General features: G+C 49.2%; 1 non-coding gene across 1 annotated transcript; it reads left to right on the forward strand.

Moving 5' to 3' along the window:
- The first annotated feature begins 1,137 nt into the window (after nucleotides 1-1,137).
- On the forward strand, nucleotides 1,138-1,244 carry LOC133820574 (small nucleolar RNA R71). Its single transcript, XR_009886979.1, has one exon. It is a non-coding gene; the product is annotated as a small nucleolar RNA R71 (small nucleolar RNA).
- Nucleotides 1,245-16,044: the final 14,800 nt, after the last annotated feature.

Here is a 16,044-nt window from a genome sequence, read left to right on the forward strand (position 1 = left end):
ACCGTCTCATAGTCCTCCATCTTCCTCTTCTTGGACAGTATTTCCTTCATAAACTTCACATAACTTGGCATTTATTCAAGTGCCTCGGCAAAAGGTATGTTAATGTGAAGTTTTCGAAAAATATCTAGAAACTTCGAAAATTGTTTGTCAAGTGTCTTCTTTTGAAGTCGCTGAGGATATGGAATCTTGACGTGGTGCTCATAACTCACTGGTGACTGATTCTTCTCAAGGTCTTCAATAACCTCTTCTTCTACCTTACCCTCATTCTCAACTTCAACTTTTGGTGCAGGTATAGACTTCTTGACTGGCTCTTCCAACTTCTTCACACTCCTCAAAGAGATTGCATTGCACTGCTCTTTAGGATTCACCTTTGTGTTACTTGGAAAATTTCCTTGAGGCCTACTTTGTAACATATTTGCCAATTGACCAACTTGCATCTCAAGATTCCTGATGGATGAGAGAGTTTCTGTCATAAACTGAGTTTGAGTGTTGGTGAGGGTCAATAATGCAGCTTGCAATTCATTAGGCCTTTCAGGTGGAGCTTGATTAATTGATTGTTGAGGCCTAGGCTGTTGTGATGAAGAGGCTTGATGCATTGGTGGCTGAGGCATATTATTCTGAAATTGACCCTGAAACTGAGGTTGCTGGCCCTGATTATTCCTCCAAGAAAAATTAGGATGATTTCGCCACCCAGGATTGTAAGTATTGGCGAATGGATTATTTACTGGCCTCTGAAAGTTTCCCACCGCTTGAACCTGAGCTTGATCCATCGGAATGTTATTATTAACACTGGTAGGACACTGATCAAAAGATTGAGGACCACCACAGATTTCACACCTAACTGCCATTTGAACCGCATTAGCAGATACAGTGCTCTGTTGTAACTGTTTTGTCAAGGAGGCTACTTGTACTGTTAGAGCAGTAATTGCATCCAGCTCATGCACCCCAGCTACCTTTCTGACCCCTGATGATCTTTCCTCAGACCACTGATGATTATTGGTTGCCATGTCCTCCAGCAGCTCATAAGCACTAGTTGCACTCTTGCTCATAAAAGTACCACCCGCTGCAGCATCAATAATGGTTCTAGTAGTAGGACATAAACCATTATAAAAATTCTGAACTAGCATCCACTGTTCAATGCCATGATGAGGACATCTTCTCAAAAGTTCCTTGAACCGTTCCCAAGCCTCATACAATGATTCTCCTTCATTCTGGCAAAAATTATTGATTTCTCCCCTCAATTTAGCAGCTTTGGAAGGAGGGAAGAATTTTGACAAAAATTTCTGAGCCAAATCTTGCCAGGTGATAATAGAGTTCGGTTGCAAAGAGTTCAGCCAAATTTTAGCTCTATCCCTCAAAGAAAATGGGAAAAGCCTAAGTTTAATAGCGTCATCACTCACCCCATTGTATCTAAAAGTTCCACACAGCTCCAAAAAATTAGACAAATGGGTGTGAGGATCTTCAGAAGGCAACCCATTAAATGGAATAGAGGATTGCACCATTTGTAGAATAGCTGGCTTGAGTTCAAAGTTGTTAGCCTCTACAGCTGGTGGGCATATACTGTTTTGTACTCCCGTCAGAGTGGGCAGTACATAGTCTCTCAGGCTCCTCTCAGCATTGTTCTGAGCCTGACCCCCTTGTACAATTCTAGGAATTAGAACATTCGTGCCATCCCCTTCATTATGTGCCATCTTCACAGATTTCTGGGCCTCCCTCATGTTCTTTCTGATTTGCTTGCAAGACTTTTCAATCTCAGGATTCAAAGGAACAAGACTGTCTGCTCCTCTTCTGCCACGCATATACCAAAATTCACATGAGATAGAAAAATTAAGCAACTAAACAGATTAGAAACAAGAGAAATTAAAAATCAAATTAGAATAAAAATTAATTAGAATGATATTGATAATTATTTTCAATCCCCGGCAACGGCGCCAAAAACTTGTTGCGATATTTTTGCTATGCAAGTGCACACAGTCGCAATTTGTAATAAAATTGTAAAGTAACCAAGTATCGTCCTCAAGGACTGAATTATCAATTACCAATCAATTAATTTCTCTTTCTATTTGATAAATTAAAATTCTTGATTTTTATAAACACAGCAAAGAAACTGTAAAGTTCAGAAACAATAATTAAAAAATTAAATGGAATAACAACTAATAGTAACTCTTTTGATTTAACCACTGTAGAAACAATTAGGATATTTAATCTCATCAACTATCCTCCCTATTATTCCCTAATGCAAAATATGAGTTCTTCTTCTTTTTGCCTAATTCAATTAACAAGTTGATACAGCAGCCTATAATCATACTATGAATTATAAACTCAACCTAGGTGACAATTTCCTATATTTCTATGGTAAATTGAACCACAAAAGTAGCATTAATCTTGACAATTTAATAAACAGTTACACAATTAATTCAGATACTTTCGTTCCAAATTAGAATTATGTCCAATATAACCACAGCAGATTCAAATCTCACTTCTCAGATTTTGACTTAAAAACATAAATATATGACTATAGATAGCCAATCAATAATCAGTCTATAAGAACAGGTTATATGGAATTGAAGAAGACTGAAGAAGAAGAGAATTGAAATTGCATTAGTTCATAATAGGGATTCAAGTGATTCAATTAAACATCCTAAACAGAAAATTAGTTCATAATCATAATACTAATCACAACGAAAATTAAAGATAACATCAGAAAGTAGAAGAAAAACATGTTGCTGACGGTGAAATCTCATCAACGAAATTAGATCGGAAAACTCAAAGGTAAGTCAGGTGATGTTTATATAAGAACTGAGAATAAACTTTAAGGAAAAGTAAACACAGATAAATGATGGAGCAAGTCCTGGTATATTTCTCAATAGCCTCTCCTTACAGCGAATTTTCCAACCCCTCATTCTGAGGGGTCAAGCCCCTTTTATAGCTGGGCTCTAATGGCCCCTTATACATGGTGGTCCCTTGAGACAAAATAGTACAAAAGTACACTATCAGGGTAATAGCACAGGTGGCAGTGGTGTGGGAAGAGTGGTGGAGCAGAGGATCATAGTGTCAGCCTAGTACATAGTCAGAGGCGTGCATATAGTGCCTCCACTCTCTGGACTGATCCGTACCTCCACTACCTGTGTGGTACAGGTGTCAGGCTCATGCTTCTGTCCTCCCCATGGTTGTACGTCATGCACCCGTACACGTACGGGTACTATGTACCCAATGGTTATTCCACGTCCAACTAAATGTAGGGAAGCTCAGGAAGAGAGATAAGGCTTCTTCAACGGGGCCTGCTGCGTGTGTGATGAGGCATGACAGCTACAAATGAGATGAGGGTCTTATCTTGTGAAACCATCACTTTGCAGCCCCTACACTACGAGGCTCCTGATATATGGCCGAAGGGTTTTTAGTGGAGGCTATGTCTCTTGAGGCCTTTGACGTGGCCGGTGAGCGAGGCGAGGCACACGTGGCCCTTGGGCGAGGCCTTTGGGGACGAGGTGAGGTGACCTCACTGCGAGCCCTTGGTGCGTGCGGGCGCGAGGCCCCTGGTGCGCGTGGGGCGCGAGGACCCCCCTGGTGCGCGCGGGGCGTGAGGCCCCTGGTTCGCGCGGGTACGAGGCCCCTGGTGCGCGCGGGGCGCGAGGCCCCTGGTGCGCGCGGGGCGCGAGGCCCCTGGTGCGCGCGGGGCGCGAGGCCCCTGGTGCGCGCGGGGCGCGAGGCGCATGTGCGCGCGGGAACGAGGGCCCTGGTGTGCGTGGGGTGCGAGGCCCCTGGTGCGCGCGGGGCGCATGTACGCGCCGGCGCGAGGCTCATGGTGCGCGCGAGGCGCGAGGCGCATGTGCGCGCGGGCGCGAGGCCCCTAGTTCGCGCGGCGAGGCACACGTGGCCCTTGGGCGAGGCCTTTGGGGACGAGGTGAGGTGACCTCACTGCGAGACCTTGGTGCGCGCGGGCGCGAGGCCCCTGGTGCGCGCGGGGCGCGAGGCCCCTGGTGCGCGCGGGGCGCGAGGCCCCTGGTGCGCGCGGGGCGCGAGGCCCCTGGTTCGCGCGGGTGCGAGGCCCCTGGTGCGCGCAGGGCGCGAGGCCACTGGTGCGCGCGGGCGCGAGGCGCATTTTCGCGCGGGCCCAAGGCCCCTGGTGCGCGCGGGGCGCGAGGCGCATGTGCGCGCGGGCGCGAGGCCCCTGGTGCGCGTGGGGTGCGAGGCCCATGTGCGCGCGGGGTGCGAGGCCCCTGGTGTGCGCGGGGCGCGAGACGCATGTGCGCGCGGGCGCGAAGCCCCTGGTGCGCGCGAGGCGCGAGGCCCCTGGTGCGCGCGGGGTGCGGGGCGCGAGGCGCATGTACGCACGGGCTCGAGTCTCATGGTGCGCGCGGGGCGCAAGGCGCATGTGCGCATGGGCGCGAGGCCCCTGGTGCGCGCGGGCGCGGGGCCCCTGGTGCGCGCGGGGCGCGAGGTGTCACGGGCCGGCTATTTGGGGATTCCAACTAGACGGAACGTGCGGCACTTGCAGACTCTTCAAGCTAGCAAGTCAGCCTACAACACACACCTACAGGCAAACAAACTCAGCGGTTAGCCACATACACATCTCGGACATGCAACGGGCAATAACGAAGTATGAGCAAGCACAAAGCAAGTCATTCCTAGGAACGTCCACACAACACAAAGCACACAACAAGGAAAGTGGCACACAAAGGCCCAACGAAGGTAACAAACAAGTAACACATAAGCAACAAGGAAGTACACAGGGGCAAGTATGGATAAATGTTATTTCATTGATATATAGCCTTGATAGGGCAAGGGAGCACACAGCTTTGGCCCCTATCTGCTGATGGCCATGGTGCTTCCCTAAGTCACCAGGTCACCTCCCCCTAAGGAGCCTTCTAGGGAAATAAAGTCTTCCCAGGAACATATATGATTTTTGTCTGGGAGACATATGCAATATTACAAAACTGCCACTACCCTATCCCATGAGGTTGATTGGTGCAAGACTTGACTAATGATCAAGCACCAAGGCATGCTCATTACGAAATGGCCCCATGTGGGTGTGCCAAAGGGGTAGCACGCCACACTCTCCCCCACTTAATCTTTTGGCGCCCTCGACGAAGTAGCTTGTAGATCTTCAATCTTCTGCGTGAGCTTCTTCAAGTCTTCCGCCCTTTCCCAGCTGATTTCGTCATCAGCGAGCCCCTTCCATTTTACCAGATATTCCTTATGCTTTTTACGGTCAGTGGTGACCGTTCTTTCCGCCAGGATTTCTTCAGGTTGACGCTTGCTCCTTGGCTGAACACTGACTCCTCCTTTGGTTGACTGGTTGCGCTCTGGATTGGCTGGATTTTCATGATACGGCTTCAAGTTGCTGACGTGAAGGACCGGGTGTATCTTCATCCAAGCGGGTAGGTCGACTTTGTATGAAGTTAGGCCAACTTTTGAGATGACTGAGACTGGACCCTCGTACTTGCGGACGAGTCTGATGTCTTTGTCCCCTCGGAATCTCAACTGTTCGGGCCGCAGCTTGATTAACACTAAGTCACCTGCTTTGAACTCCAGTGGTCTGCGCTTCTGATCTGCCCACTTCTTCATTCTTCTTGAGGCTTTCTCTAGATAAGCTCGGGCAATCTCTGTTGTCTTCTTCCAGTCTTTGGTGAAGTGAAAGGCTCGCGGGTTCCGACCGCGATATTCGTCCACTGTGTGGGGTAACAGTGGTTGCTGTCCATTAACAACTTCAAAAGGGCTCTTATTCGACGAAGAACTCTTTTGAGAGTTGAAACAAAATTGAGCTACATCGAGTAGTTGCGGCCAATTCTTCTGATTGGCATTGACAAAGTGGCGCAAGTACTCTTCCAACATCCCGTTGAATCTTTCTGTCTGCCCATCTGTCTGCGGATGGTAGCTCGAGGAAATATTCAGTTGTGACCCCAAGAGATTGAATAATTCGGACCAAAACGTCCCCATGAATCTTCCATCTCGGTCACTGACTATGTTCTGGGGCACTCCCCAATATTTGACAATATGTTTGAAAAATTGTCTGGCTGTCTCTTCTGCCGAACAGTACTTCGACACTGGGATGAATGTTGCATACTTCGAGAATCTATCCACGACCACCAAGATCGCACTTAAATCTCCTGTCTTCGGAAGACTGGTGATAAAGTCAAGCGACACGCTCTCCCACGGTCGGCTTGGGACTCGCAAGGGCTCCAACAACCCAGGTGTCTTGTTCCTATCGACCTTGTCTTGCTGGCAGACCAGACATGTCTTGGTGTACTCCACTACATCGTCCCGCATTTGTGGCCAGTAGTATCCCTGCTTCAAGAGGGCATGGGTTCTCTGCCACCCTGGATGACCTGCCCACAGAGTGTCATGACACTCGCTTAGTAATGTCCTTCGCAAATCTCCAGCTTTTGGAACATACAAGCGCCCCCCTTTAGCCCACAGAAGGTCATCCTCCACCTAGAACTGGCGAGTCTTGCCTTCTTTTACGAGCTTTAGGATGGTCCTGACAACTGGGTCTTTTTCTAGGTTTTCTTTAATGCGTTCCTTGAGTGGAGTGTTCACCACGCTAGCCGATAAACTAGCCATGATCTTTAGAGTCGCCAACTCCGCTTTACGACTCAAGGCGTCAGCTGCCTGGTTCAAGCGTCCTGCCCTGTGCTCAAAACGGAAGTCGAATTCCGCCACAAACTCCTCCCATCGAGCCTGCTTAGGGGTCAGCCTCGGCTGAGTAAGGAAATGACTCACAGCTGCATTATCCGTCTTCACCACGAACTTTGACCCCAGCAAGTAATGCCTCCACACTCGCAAGCAATGTATAACTGCGAGGAGCTCCTTCTCCTGGGCAGTATACCTCCTCTCAGCTTCAGACAGCTTGCGACTTTCGTATGCGACTGGGTGGTCCTCTTGTACTAGTACCCCTCCCAGAGCATAATCTGATGCATCTGTCTGTACTTCGAAGGGCTTGCTAATAGTTGGCAAGGCAAGAACAGGATCCTTCATCATGGCTTCTTTCAAACTTCTGAACGCTTCAGCACACTTGTCAGTCCACGCCCAAATCACACCCTTTTTCAGAAGCTCGGTCAAGGGTGTCGCCCTTCTTGAGTAGCCGTCCACAAATCTTCTATAGTAGTTAGCTAGGCCCAAGAAGGAGCGGAGTTCTTTCACGTTTGTGGGGGCTTTCCATTCCTGGATTGCCCTCACCTTCTCCAGATCCATACGAATACGGCCACGTTCCACCACGTGGCCTAAGAACTTGATGCTCTCCTGTGCAAACGAGCATTTCTCTCGCTTCACATATAGCTGGTTCTCTCTCAACTTCTGAAAAACTTGAGCCAAGTGTTCTTGATGCTCTTCTATCGTGGCGCTATAAACCACGATGTCATCCAAGTACACCACCACGAACTTATCTAGATACTCGTGGAATACTTGGTTCATTAGTGTACAGAAGGTAGCAGGTGCATTTGTCAACCCAAACGGCATTACTCGAAACTCAAATGCTCCGTATCGAGTAACACACGTAGTCTTTGGTTCATCCCCATCTGCAATCCTCACCTGATAATAGCCCGATCTCAAGTCCAACTTTGTGAAGTATTTAGCTCCACTTAGCTGGTCGAACAAATCAGCGATTAGAGGAATGGGGTATGTGTTGCGAACTGTCACCTTATTGAGAGCCCTATAGTCGATGCACAGTCTCAAGCTCCCATCGTGCTTCTTCTGGAATAGCACCGGTGCGCCATATGGCGCCTTCGACGGTCTGATGAAGCCTGCCTCCAATAGCTCTTTTAATTGCTTCCTCAATTCTTCTAGCTCAGGGGGTGCCATTCTGTATGGCGCTTTTGTTGGAGGTTTCGCTCCAGGCACCAGCTCTATCTGGTGATCAATCCCCCTCTTTGGTGGCAAGGCTTTGGGGAGTTTATCTGGCATCACATCCCCATACACCTTCAAGACCCTCGTAATTTCTAGTGGAACAATTTCTTACACTACTTCTTCGAACACGGTGGGCACAGCTACATAAGTCGGCTCCTGCTTCCTTACACCCTTCTTGAACTGTAAAGCTGATAGAAGCTTCACAGCAGGGGGTGGCTTCACCTTTGCAGGTACCATTGAAGGAGTCTCTCCCATTATTAGTAAGCTTCCAGTGGCAGGGATTGGAATGGCACCTTTCTCGGTTAGAAAGTCCATTCCCAAAACTACATCGAAGTCGTCCATATGGACGACCACCAAATCAGTCTGCCCTTCCCACGTGTCGATCTTCACTTTTACCCCTTTAGCCACACCAGATGTGGCCAAGGCTTTGGAGTTGACCGCCTTCATGCGGCCTGCATCTTTCTCCAGCTTTAGTCCCAGTCGCTTTGCTTCGAGTTCAGAGATGAAGTTGTGGGTGGCGCCAGTATCAATCATCACGCTTTTGGCAGGCTTGCCATTGATAGCGGCATCCACGAACATTAGCCCTTTCCCCAGGGTCTTCTTCCCTTTCTCGCCATGCTTCTTGAGAGCGTTCAACAGGCGGACAGCGCCCATGTGCGCGTACTCTTCTTCTTCTTCTTCTTCTCCTTCACCTTGTTGTTCTTGGCCAATGAGGGCATTTATCTGGCCCCGGAATTTGCATACTGCCGACTTGTGTGGGCCTTTGCAAATCCAACAAGCTAGCGGCTTCTTCCCTACAGCAGCATCTGTCCCACTGGAAGAATTGGACTCAGCTGTCCTCTTCTCTCCCCCACTCTTGCCCTGCCAGGACTTCCCAAACTTCTTACTCCCGACGCTACTTGAGCTGGCTGGAGGGGTAGCCTTTTTCGGCAGGCTACTCTCCAGAGTGTAGTCTGTTAAGCGTTCGGCAGCAGCTTGAGCGGTGGCTAGATCAGTCACCCGCTGTCTTTGAAGTTCTTGCTTGGCCCACGGTTTCAGTCCCTCGAGGAAGAAGAAGAGCCTGTCCACTTCGGACATGTCTTTAATATCGAGCATCAGTCCCGAAAATCTCTTTACATACTCTCGGACTGTCCCGACTTGTTTAAGCTCTCGTAACTGGCGACGAGCTATGTAAGCTACATTTTCTGGCAGAAACTGCGTCTTTAATTCCCTCTTCAGGTCCGCCCAAGATGTGATGGTACACCTGCCATTCTCTATATCATCATATTTGGTCCTCCACCACACTTTGGCATCCCCCGACAAATACATGGTAGCCATGGCGACCTTTCCATCTTCCGAATCGGCCCGCACGACTCTAAAGTAATGTTCCATGTCAAAGAGGAAATTCTCCAAATCCTTTGCGTCTCTGGCCCCATTATAGGGCCTCGGCTCGGGTACTTTGGCTCGGCCATATTCCATACCCATCGGCCCTGTTGCAGGGGCATTCCCAACCGCTCGCATGGTTAGGTTTACTTTGGCAGACAGCTCAGCCATTTCTTCTCTGAGTACACTGACTGCCTCCCTGCAATCTTCCGTCGTGTCATTTATTGAAACTTCTTGTTCCTTTAGCATGCGCTCCACTGCCGCGATTCGCTCTTCCCACCGCGGGGAAACAGAAGTACTTGTTGGAGTGTTTCTTTTCTCCAACGCGATAATTCTGGATAGAAGAACATCATTCTCCTTCTCCAACGCAGCTATGCGATTGTATGCATCAGACGAACCCGAGTCCTGACTTGCAAAGGAAAGATCCCTGACCCTCTCATCCAGGCCATCCAGTTCCCCAACTCGCTTCTCAAGAGCTTCGATCCTCTGAGTGTGGTTCACCATAGTGTGTTTTTGCCAAGCGCTTTCTAACTTGGCTCTGATACCAACTGTCACGGGCCGGCTATTTGGGGATTCCAACTAGACGGAACGTGCGGCACTTGCAGACTCTTCAAGCTAGCAAGTCAGCCTACAACACACACCTACAGGCAAACAAACTCAGCGGTTAGCCACATACACATCTCGGACATGCAACGGGCAATAACGAAGTATGAGCAAGCACAAAGCAAGTCATTCCTAGGAACGTCCACACAACACAAAGCACACAACAAGGCAAGTGGCACACAAAGGCCCAACGAAGGTAACAAACAAGTAACACATAAGCAACAAGGAAGTACACAGGGGCAAGTATGGATAAATGTTATTTCATTGATATATAGCCTTGATAGGGCAAGGGAGTACACAGCTTTGGCCCCTATCTGCTGATGGCCATGGTGCTTCCCTAAGTCACCAGGTCACCTCCCCCTAAGGAGCCTTCTAGGGAAATAAAGTCTTCCCAGGAACATATATGATTTTTGTCTGGGAGACATATGCAATATTACAAAACTGCCACTACCCTATCCCATGAGGTTGCTTCGTGCAAGACTTGACTAATGATCAAGCACCAAGGCATGCTCATTACAAAATGGCCCCATGTGGGTGTGCCAAAGGGGCAGCACGCCACACGAGGCCCCTGGTGCGCGCGGGGCGCGAGGCGCGAGGCGCGTGCCTTGGTGAGACATGGGATACATCCTAGGTGCGAAATGTCTTCTTGGCGTGAGGTCCTTGGTGTGGGACACCTCGGGGCAAGGCAAGGCGAATGAGGTGTTGGCATGCGCGGGGTGCAACGGGGTGCTGCTAGAGTGGTGTTCGCGATGCTGGGGCCTTAACTTCGAGGGGCATGGATAAGGGCCATGTGTGCATGACAAAGGCGTCTAACAAGGTGATGCGGCTTGGGGGCCTGGAATGACCTCGTGGGGCCTAGAACCCTGTGAGTATTTAACACTTTGATGGCCTATAATAACCTTCTGCCTTCATCGCGTACTTGGCGCCTTTGCTGCCCCTTAGCTGCTTACTTCTTTAAGGGACTATAAACTTCTTTTGTTTTTCTTATTTGGTGGATTTTTGGCATCCACACTTGCCCCCCAGTCTATAGGGAGGCCTTTAGGCGTTCTTGTAGACTCTTCCGTTCCTTTTTATTATTCTCTTATTCTTCTTTTTCTTCTTTTTTTTTTTTTTTTTGATCATGTTCGAGGTCCTTGGAACCCACGCGAAAAGGGGGTTCGGTAGGCCTCTCTATGGTGCGCCTTAGTTGCACCTGTAAGGATATATTGACCCCTTGGGTTCTAGTTATCCTTTTATATATCTTCGTGCGCGCTTATTATATCTTGCGAGAAGCGTCCTTCTCGTCATTAGGCATATTACTATTTTTGCAAGCGTCTTCTTTGAGGCCCTTTTTGCAAGCGTCTTCTTTGAGACCCTTTTTGGAAGCGTCTACTTTGAGACCCTTTTGGATAGTGTCTACTTTTGAGACCCTTTTTGCAAGCGTCTACTTTGGAGACCCTTTTTGGTGGCGTCTACTTTGGAGACCCTTTTTGGAGGTGTCTACTTTGGAGGTGATTTCCCCTCGGGTGGGGACTTTCATGGCTAGAGGGTCTTCGTTGGATCTCAAACATGGTCCCCGACCCCTCTAGCACGAGGTCCCCCTCTATATGGAATCTCCAGACGTATTGGTAGTATGGCCACTAGAGGAAGGTTCGTTTTCTTCGACATCGAAGTTCTTATGGCCCTCTTCCACACGTATGTACCTCTGTGCTCTCTCGAAGAAGTCGTCCAAATCTGAAACTTCTCTTTTGAGCATGTTACTCCATAACTTGCTTCCTGGACGAACTCCAGCTGTAATAGCCATCTTGAGCTCCGCTTTGGTTAAATCTCCCACCTTTGTTGCTTCTATACTGAACCTATGGATGTAGTCCTTCAAACTTTCATTCTTGCCTTGTTTGATGTTAGCAAGGCTGGTAGTTGGCATGACGTAGTCACACGCTGCATGGTGTTGCTGAAGAAATTCATCAGAGAATTGTTGCCATGACTTGATTGTTCCTGGCCTTAACCTCCTGAACCACTTGTACGCCACTCCTTTAAGAGTAACGACGAAGCAATGACATTTTTCTCTGCTGTTGACCCCCCTTAACCACATCAAGTTATTGAAGGAGTCTAAGTGATATTTTGGGTCTGTAGTACCCTCGTACGGAGTCATGCGAGGCTCTCTGAAGCCAGCGGGCATTTGTTCAGCCTGAATCTCCCTTGTGAAGGGTGAATCACGATCGAATTCTTCGTCATCCATGTGCCCCCCAAGTGCAGTGGTGATCTTGCCTCGAGGGCTCCGCATTTTGGTGTCTAGTCCCCTCCTCTTTTTGCATAAGGAATTTTGCGAGTTCTCGGGCTGATCCCTTGCCTTGGTTGTGTCCCTTGGTGGAACCGCGGGGGGTACGTCTCTTACTTCTGACCTCTCCCCATGGAGCTCTTTTCTTAGGCCAGGGGGTGCCCCTTTTGAGGGGGCTTCAGCCTTATTCTTATGACCATCATCTTCTCTCTGCCTATGCTCCTGGGGACATTTCGTTGGCCTATGTCCCCCATGGTACTTTGCCTGGGGGGTTATACTGACGGAAAGTCGGGGTCCCCCATCGTCTATGGGGACAGTGTTCTCCCCTTTTTCATGCTCCTTCCCTTTACGCTCCGGGATGGGTATGCTTGACTTCCCTTGCAGTAGGTCGTTTAAAACCTTCTGCATGTTCTCTATCATGGTTTCCAGCCTCCTAGTATTTTTATGCAACTCGTGAATCTCATCCTTGTAGAAGCGCGTCCTTGAGCTGGAGCTTACCGAGCGTACCCCGGGACCCTTGCCTGGCCAGTGCGTCAAGGGACCGGGGTCCTGGTGGCCTGAGCGTGGGGTCAACCGGGGCCGGTTAGGTGGATACACTAGTGGCTCTGAATGACCTCCGTCGGGCTGGGTAGCTGGGGACGACGCATCCCTCTCCTCCTCTGGGGAAGAGGTTTTTCTGGTCCACCTCCATGCTCGGGTAGAGGGGGGTCTTTCTTGGAAGGCCCCTGCTCTACTTCGTGTCAGCGAACCTCAACCTCTTGTATTTGCCGTAGGCGTTTTGAACATCTTAGCATCTTTCTTTGTTGGAAATGATGGAAGAACACTGGCTTGATGCTTCTTCTTCCCACAGACGGCGCCAAACTGCTGACGGTGAAATCTCGTCAACGAAATTAGATCAGAAAACTCAAAGGTAAGTCAGGTGATGTTTATATAAGAACTGAGAATAAACTTTAAGGAAAAGTAAACACAGATAAATGATGGAGCAAGTCCTGGTATATTTCTCAATAGCCTCTCCTTACAGTGAATTTTCCAACCCCTCATTCTGAGGGGTCAAGCCCCTTTTATAGCTGGGCTCTAATGGCCCCTTATACATGGTGGTCCCTTGAGACAAAATAGTACAAAAGTACACTGTCAGGGTAATAGCACAGGTGGCAGTGGTGTGGGAAGAGTGGTGGAGCAGAGGATCATAGTGTCAGCCTGGTACATAGTCAGAGGCGTGCATATAGTGCCTCCACTCTCTGGACTGATCCGTACCTCCACTACCTGTGTGGTACAGGTGTCAGGGTCATACTTTTGTCCTCCCCATGGTTGTACGTCATGCACCCGTACACGTACGGGTACTATGTACCCAATGGTTATTCCACGTCCAACTAAGTGTAGGGAAGCTCAGGAAGAGAGATAAGGCTTCTTCAACGGGGCCTGCTGCGTGTGTGATGAGGCATGACGCCTACAAATGAGATGAGGGTCTTATCTTGTGAAACCATCACTTTGCAGCCCCCACACTACGAGGCTCCTGATATATGGCCGAAGGGTGTTTAGTGGAGGCTATGTCTCTTGAGGCCTTTGATGTGGCCGGTGAGCGAGGCGAGGCACACGTGGCCCTTGGGCGAGGCCTTTGGGGACGAGGTGATGTGACCTCACTGCGAGCCCTTGGTGCGCGCGGGCGCGAGGCCCCTGGTGCACGCGGGGCGCGAGGCCCCTGGTGCGCGCGAGGCGCGAGGCCCTTGGTTCGCGCGGGCGCGAGGCCCCTGGTTCTCGGGGGGCGCGAGGCGCATGTGCGTGCGGGCGCGAGGCCCCTGGTGCGCGCGGGGCGCGAGATGCATGTGCGCGCGGGCGCGAGGCCCCTGGTGCGCGCGGGGTGCGAGGCGCCTGTGCGCGCGGGCGCGAGGCCCCTGGTGCGCGCGGGGCGCGAGGCGCATGTGCGCGCGGGCGCGAGGCCCCTGGTGCGCGCGGGCGCGGGGCCCCTGGTGCGCGCGGGCGCGAGGCCCCTGGTGCGCGCGGGGCGCGAGGCGCATGCCTTGGTGAGACATGTTATACATCCTAGGTGCGAAATGTCTTCTTGGCGTGAGGTCCTTGGTGTGGGACACCTTGGGGCAAGGCTAGGCGCATGAGGTGTTGGCTTGCGCGGGGTGCAACGGGGTGCTGCTAGAGTGGTGTTCGCGATGCTGGGGCCTTAACTTCGAGGGGCATGGATAAGGGCCATGTGTGCATGACAAAGGCGTCTTACAAGGTGATGCGGCTTGGGGGCCTGGAATGACCTCGTGAGGCCTAGAGCCCTGCGAGTATTTAACACTTTGATGGCCTATAATAACCTTCTACCTTCATCGCGTACTTGGCGCCTTTGGTGCCCCTTATCTGCTTACTTCTTTAAGGGACTATAAACTTCTTTTGTTTTTCTTATTTGGTGGATTTTTGGCATCCACACATGTAGATAGAATACTCCAAGCCTTCAGCCTTCAAGCAAGAACTACTCCCCCAGTCCGTACGTCAATTTCTTCTCTGTTTTTCGCCTTATAAAAACCTAGGATTATATTTTTAAAATAGGCGGGCCGCGGCTCTACATACACCATGCCGTGGCCCGTGTCTAAATTCCTGGGCAAATTATTCTCTCCATGCCGCGGCCTTAGTCAGCCATGCCGCGGCCCGTGTCGATGAATTCTGGGTTGATGCCCATCTATGTCGTGGCCTTCTCTAGCCATGCCGCGGCCCGTGGATCTCCTTCAAAAAAGTGGTTCTGTTTCATTACCTAGCTGCGGCTCTACTTTGCTCATGCCGTGGCTCTTAAGGGATTTCTCAATTTTTCAAGTTTTCATCCCAAAAATTCACAAACACTTCCAAATCATGTTGAGATCCATTCTTTATCAAAATATGTTGAAAAACTTGGTTATTTCTTCCCTTTCTTTGACATTTCCCTCCAAGTACTCAATTCTTCCTGATATTTCCAAAGACAAACAAACAAAGCATAAACCCGCACTAAATGAAATAAAAGACTACTTAAAACATCACCTAATCATGAAAAAAACTAGACTCAATAGAAGGGCAAGCTGAGCCCTAGATTCATTGGACCCTTTGAGATTCTTGAAAGGATCGGGCAGGTGGCTTACAGATTAGCTCTGCCACCATCATTGTCGGTAGTTCATGATGTATTCCATGTCTTTATGCTTTAGAAGTACGTTTCGGATACAATTCATGTGTTGAAGTATGAAGACTTAGAATTCCAGGCAGATTTGTCTTATGAGGAGCGACCGGTTTAGGTTTTAGACATGAAAGATAAGGTTCTGAGGAACAAGAGGATTCCTCTAGTTAAAGTTTTATGGAGGAATAGCAAGGTCGAGAAAGCGACCTGGGAGCTTGAGTCAGCGATGCAGGATCAGTATCCCGAGTTATTCAGGTAAATTTTGAGGATGAAATTCTCAGTAGGAGGGGATAGTTGTAATGACCCAAAATTACTAATAAGGCTTAAGGGCTTTGATTAGTGTGCCAAGAGGGCATAATTGGTTTATGTGTGATTTTATGATTAAATGCATGATTATATGATTATGTGGACAAGTGAAATGCATGTTTATGAGTATTAAATATGCATGTGGGCCCTACTTAGTTTATAAAGGTATATTTGTAATTTTGGCCCATTGAGGGCATAAATGTGATTATATGTGATAAATTGTTGAGACCACATTATTATGTGGATATATTTGCAGAATATGGCTCGAGACGGTCCTAGTGAGCAAATTGGCGAAATAGTCACGGCGGGGATTTTTACCCGGCTCGGGGGAGCCTGGGGGTATTTCTAGGAGTTTCGAAAATATATCGGGGATTATTAGACATTGGGTAAATAATTAGTGATTAATTGGATGACGGGATTTAAGTGGTAAATATTAGGAACACTCGAGGAATTAGCGGGAATTGGGAACAAATGACTATTATACCCCTAGATTGAGTAAAGGATTAGTTTTATTTGGGAGGGCAAAATGGTATTT

The sequence above is a fragment of the Humulus lupulus genome, chromosome 2 (genome assembly GCF_963169125.1).
Source record: "Humulus lupulus chromosome 2, drHumLupu1.1, whole genome shotgun sequence".
Lineage (NCBI taxonomy): Eukaryota > Viridiplantae > Streptophyta > Magnoliopsida > Rosales > Cannabaceae > Humulus > Humulus lupulus.